Below are 5,966 nucleotides of genomic sequence, written 5' to 3' on the forward strand. Positions count from 1 at the left end.
AAAACATGCTTCCTGCATAGTTTTATGTTCAGATGGCCAAATCACACTATCAAAACATGCTTCCTGCATAGTTTTATTTAGGTAGCATGTTCAGATGGCCAAATCACACTATCAAAACATGCTTCCTGCGTAGTTTTATTTAGGTAGCATGTTCAGATGGCCAAATCACACTATCAAAACATGCTTCCTGCATAGTTTTATGTTCAGATGGCCAAATCACACTATCAAAACATGCTTCCTGCACACAATCATCTAATGTTGACAAAGAATGCAAAGAGACATGGAGGGGGAAAGACAGCTGTTTTTATTAGAAGTTGTTATGTGTTTTCCTCACATTTCTTGCATTTATATTCTTGGTTGCTTTCTTTATATTTTGCACATGCAAAATGTGCCCATCTTTGGCAAGATTCACACTGCACCTGGAAAGGAAAAAATAAATAGCTCATATTATGTTTGGTGAATACTATTAGTCAACATTTTAAACATGATTAGCAAGTAATGATACTAAGACTTATGTGTTTCTTTTGTTTTGTTTTGTTTTACCATTTCAATCATGCTGCGGTCAGCGTCAGCATCTAACATAGAGCAAACAATGCAGTAATCCTCAGCGTTCCCTGAAACACATTCATGGTTAGATTTTAATCAAACATTATTTATTGACTAATTAAAAAATAATAGTAAATATTTTCCACATATACTTCATGGCAAATTAGTCCCTTGAATTTTTTAAATTAGACTTAAAGAAGGGTCTTATCTGAAAGTGTTTGAAAAGCACTATTTATATTCGAAGTACACACTCTAACGTGATAAGGACTTTACTGGACTTACCTCGATGTTCAAGTAGGGTGCAAGCTATCTGCATTCGCTCCAGCACAACTGCTTCTGTAGTGGTTAATACGTCACTGACCTCTCCAAAAGCAAGGTAGTGTTCTGCAAACTGTGAGATTTCTCATTATTATAATGTAAAGTCCTAATTGTAGCTAACAATAAATGGAATCATTTGAATAAGGGTTACCTTTAACAGCAAAACTCCGCAACTGCTGGAATCCTGTTGCTTGTTGTGTTGCATAATCTGTAACTGCCACTCCATGGTGTCTTCATGCCCTCTCATCCTCAGAAAATTCCTAGTTGAACAAATATGTTTGTAATGAAACAAGAAATGTTTTATCTAAGAATAATACCTCAGTATCATGCATACCTCCAGTTGCGCAGAATTTTCCTGTCATAAACACCTTCATTCCCCATGGGGTCTATGAGCAGTATTTTCTGTGCAGAAATGTTGACAATCTAAAGAAAAAGTTAATAAATTAAAAATTACTATATGTCTGTGAAGGTTCTCAGTCATCCAGGTCATCGTAGTCAAAGGAGCTTGCAAAGAAAAGCGTCTGGACTTTTTTAAGTTAACTTAAAGAAGTCCAGACGCTTTTCTTTGCAAGCTCCTTTGAAAAAATTACTATAGGTTTTGCCACTGAAAACCTATTTAAGAATAACACTTTGAGCAAGAAATTGATTCACAACAAATTAATAACTAAATGAACACATACCACAAGAATCCAGTGCGTACCAAAGTTCACAGGGTACAACCACATGTCTTCAACTGGGAACTTCATCTGTGGGATTGGAAGAGCAGAGTAATTTTGATTAACTTAGGTACCATGCATCTCAGGGTGTTTTCAAATATAGTATTTTTTAAAGGAACTGAATTCTGTCCTCAGAAATAGAAATGAGTCAACTGTTTGGACCACTTTTGAACTTTTAACATACCTTGTTGAGGCATCTGAACTGCCCAGAAAACAATGAGCTTGCAACTACTGAACAGAGCAGGTGTACAGCATTCTGTAGAAGTATACAAAAATGTTACAGAACAGTAAATACATTTTTTTGTATTTCAATATAAGTGGGCAAAGAACATTTCTTACTTACCTTTCGTCTCTCAGTGACACGGTGCAGGTATGCATCAATGACCTGTTTTGAAAAGTCAGAGTTTATACACCAGCAGCAACAAGTTCTGAAGTAACTGCTTGAGTGCTGTACACAAAATCTTGGAAAGGAATATAATTGCTGATAAAGGTTATTTCTGCATATACTGGAACTGGGTATTATGATCTCACAGATGTCACAACATCTGTGTTGTTGTTGATAACAATCTTTCCTATGGAAGTGAATAGGTGAAACTTTATCAGAGTTTTGCTATATAAACCCCCCCAACTACCCGCACATTTTAGACTATTAATGGTGTCTGCACTGCAGATGCTTCAGAAGGAGCAGCACTTCAAAATCAGAATCAATAATGATAAGTTCTCTTACCTCATCAGAAAGCCACCGTGACCCCTGCAGTGTTCGTAAAGAGGAATCAAATAACTTGTAGGGTCCAACAACTGACTCCAGGCGCCCAGTATCCTTTGCATGCCATAGCCTCTTTACTAAAAGAAAAATATGATAAGTTAGCTCAGGCATGCATGAGATTTTTAGTGGATAAGCTGGGTAAAGGCCAATGGGCCACAACAGGAAAAAAGTCAACACAATAAACATGCATTTTCACGCAGAGAAATAGGAAAGGTTCAGTCGGTGGGCAAAAGAGAAAATTACTGACAGGCAGATCGATTTCCAGACTTCCACATGCTCAGTGCACGTTGCATGTTTCTTTACATCCAATATAAGTTGAAGACTGCAAAATGCAAACAAAGTCATGCAATGATCAATCATGTGGCAACGCCAAACTGGCAACAAATGACCAACGGGCCAAAAAGAGTTGTTCACTATGTCACCTTCATTTTCTAAACTTTGTGTCTGGGAGGGAAGTTCTTGTTCACGCGTTTCCGGTCCTGGAACAGAATTAAACTCCTTGCGGGAGCAACAACTTTTGTCAGCCATTTTGGGTGCATAATGAATAATAGAGGGCCTGGTATCCTCTGGACTTTGCTGGCACTGAGGGTTAGCAGTAGGATGGCAGGGGGGCATCTTCAGGTCTGTGTTGCTGTTCACTGTCTGACTGACATTTACATGGTGGCTTCTTCTGTACGGCTTGATATGGTCAATGCTGTAGTGATTTTTTAAAGTTGCTCCTTCCGTGTTTTTTAATCTCACACATTTGCAAGCGATGTCTGGAATGGTGTAGGGTCCTGAAAAATCTGGATCAAACCTTCCTCCCTTCCTTCCACGTTTCCTCATGTTCAAGAGAAGAACTTCATCTCCAACGCTGTACACAAGGTTTCTGTACTTCTTCTGGATTCGTCTGGCATAGGCTTCCTTTTGTAAGTCTTGGGACTTTGCCATATTTTCCTCTACAGTTTTTGTAACTTGCTCTTGTGTGTCTCTTGTAGAAGATACAAAGTCACCGTAACTCGACTCCTCAGGGAGAATGATGGAGGACAGCTAAAATTTTCACATTTTAAATTACAATTAAAATCATAAAGACAAATAATGCATGTGAAACATGAACTGAAAAATCTAACTATAATAACTCATGTTTAAAAGTAAATATACTATTATAAAGCTTTGAGCACAGAAAGCCACATAGACTCATATCATTTTTTGTATAGTCAGTTTTACTCTTGATACACTTCCATAGGTGAACACATTATACTTAAAGGTCTCCTCAAGATGTATTACTTTACATAAAGATACAAATATAAAGAAGTAACTAGTCACTTACTTTATCCTTTAAATGTATCTAGCATATAGAAGTTAAGCAGAGAAGATTAAAGCTGCAGCCAATATCAATATGCACAATTTCCAATTAAGATTACATTTAATTTATGCATTATCATAGTTGTTGCATAAATAGAATTCCTTAATAACACTTACTGGGACTTCAACAGGAACTTCAGAAGGATATGTAGCTTCTCTCCCATACATTAAACGGAATGGTGTGTATTTGGTTGTGGTGTGGACCTTGGACCTCAAAGAAAACAGTGTAGCATCCAGATACACATCCCAGTCATTCTGTTGACTGTTGACTAATTTTCTCAGGGCTCTACATGTGGACATAAAAAACCCCCCACAATAGTGACAGTGTCTTAAAAGCAAATGAAATGTTACATACGGTACAAATAAAACATACCTTTTTATGTTGTCATTTGTCTTTTCGTCTAGGCCATTTGTCTGAGGGTGATACGCTGCTGTGACACTTCTTTCTATTTTCATTAAGCTGCAAAGTCTTGAGTTGAGCTTCAAAGAAAAAAGAAAATTGTTTTTTAAAAACAATCACACAAAACCTTTGGCCTGGCAGCTACTTGGCACACTGTGGCCAAGTATTTACCTAAAGAGGTATGGAAAAGTAAACTTAACACTTACTTCGTTAACAAATTCTCTTCCTTGGTCGGATAAAATTCGTTTTGGGCAGCCATGTCTATATATGAGTGAGCACAACTGATGAGCTACCTCAGCAGCACTTTTGCTTTTTAATGGAAAAGCCTCAACCCATTTCGAAAAATAGTCTGTTGCAGTCATAATGTACTGGAAGCCACTAGACGTTTTTGGAAGAGGTCCAGTTAGATCTATTCCAATTAGCTCCCAGACATGTGACACCTGTCAATGATAAAAGAATCACATTAATATGTAATTTACATTATAACATTACTATTTTCTACTAAAATGCTACTGATATTTACCTTTATACACTGCAGTGGTTGCACAGAAGCCAATGGTTTTCCCATTTTTTGACACTGGTCACAAGCCAGGACCTTAAACATATTGAATGATCTTTATATTATCCAACAATCGCAATTAATTAAACAACAGAATTGCAAATGTTCTATAAAAATACTTGATCAAGTGGCGAAACAGTGTTAATTACTGTACATCATCCTGAAATCTGGTACGTGTCTTCAGGATAACTATGCATTCTATTGGTGCACTATTAACATACTATATATAAATAACAACTTTAAAAATACATACCCAATTCCCAATGTCAACCGACATGCCATACCAGTAAAATCTGGAACAAATTGCAGTTCGAGTCTTGAGTACACCAGTGTGTCCACCGATGGGACTTGAATGAAACTCTTGAAATAGTCCCATGGCTTCTTCTTTTGTTTTTATCACTCTCCTGTTTCCAAACAAGAGCACTCCGCCTATATTTAAAAAAAAATGTAAATTAATTATAACATGTATTTAACCAATAATTACATTTGGTTGTTTATTTACATTACAATACTGACCCTTCAGCCTGAATTTTGCGGCGTATCTCCTAAGGGTTTGCCTCTGGGACATATCGTATTCCGATGGGTAGGACCCAGCAGACAGAAACATGAGCAGTTCCTTGTATTTGTTCTCCATAACTAAGGAAAAAATCGGACAATTTCAACATGGCTTCGGAATCCATACAGTAAATAAAACGACTACACGACGTTATCACGCAATTAACAAGTATGTGGTGCAGTAGTACTTTCTTCAACATAACAACGGAGCATGGTGTCCAGTAACTGCAGGAGGACTAAAATACATTGAGAAGGTTTGCAGAAGTTGAAAAGCACAAAATAAACGCTTGGAATATGACTTCGAGTGAGCAGCTTAAGGTAAACAATTATCATCTGTAATAAAGAAGTAAAACTTATAATACAAACCTTTTTTCGAAAGCAACGAGATCGGCACAAGATCGGGGTAGGATGAAATAATAGGCGTGTACTATTTACACCGGAAACATAGCCGTTTTGAATTGTGCGCATGCGCAGTAACAACAAGTAGGGCAGCTTGATGGGTAGGACGTTTTGTCAGAACACCGTAGCAAACAACCCGGAGCCGTACGACACCAGCTGCTTTCTGGACCGAGACAGGAATATAAAGGACCGAGCTTGGAGGAAGATATGTGAAGAGATCGGGCAACCTGGTAAGTTCATTCATTTCTCTTAAGTTTTCTCTCAAGTTTTCACTGACCCGGGGAAGCCGCACAAAAGCTAGCAAGCCACCGCTATTTTCCCACTGACGTACAAATACCGTTCTGCTTTTAGGCATGTTGTCAT

General features: G+C 37.6%; 3 long non-coding RNA genes across 3 annotated transcripts; all 3 read right to left on the bottom strand.

Moving 5' to 3' along the window:
- Positions 1-301: 301 nt before the first annotated feature.
- On the bottom strand, positions 302-902 carry LOC143415984 (uncharacterized). Its single transcript, XR_013096410.1, has 3 exons — positions 829-902; positions 544-614; positions 302-419 (listed from the first exon to the last, which is right to left on the bottom strand). It is a non-coding gene; the product is annotated as an uncharacterized LOC143415984 (long non-coding RNA).
- Positions 903-2,408: 1,506 nt separating this feature from the next.
- LOC143415932 (uncharacterized) lies at positions 2,409-4,166 on the bottom strand. The gene is made up of 3 exons (XR_013096361.1): positions 4,064-4,166; positions 3,808-3,976; positions 2,409-2,423 (listed from the first exon to the last, which is right to left on the bottom strand). It is a non-coding gene; the product is annotated as an uncharacterized LOC143415932 (long non-coding RNA).
- A 474-nt stretch (positions 4,167-4,640) lies between these two features.
- LOC143415976 (uncharacterized) lies at positions 4,641-5,261 on the bottom strand. The gene is made up of 3 exons (XR_013096402.1): positions 5,166-5,261; positions 4,903-5,078; positions 4,641-4,685 (listed from the first exon to the last, which is right to left on the bottom strand). It is a non-coding gene; the product is annotated as an uncharacterized LOC143415976 (long non-coding RNA).
- Between the last annotated feature and the right edge of the window lie 705 nt (positions 5,262-5,966).

Source organism: Maylandia zebra, unplaced genomic scaffold (genome assembly GCF_041146795.1).
Source record: "Maylandia zebra isolate NMK-2024a unplaced genomic scaffold, Mzebra_GT3a scaffold11, whole genome shotgun sequence".
NCBI lineage: Eukaryota > Metazoa > Chordata > Actinopteri > Cichliformes > Cichlidae > Maylandia > Maylandia zebra.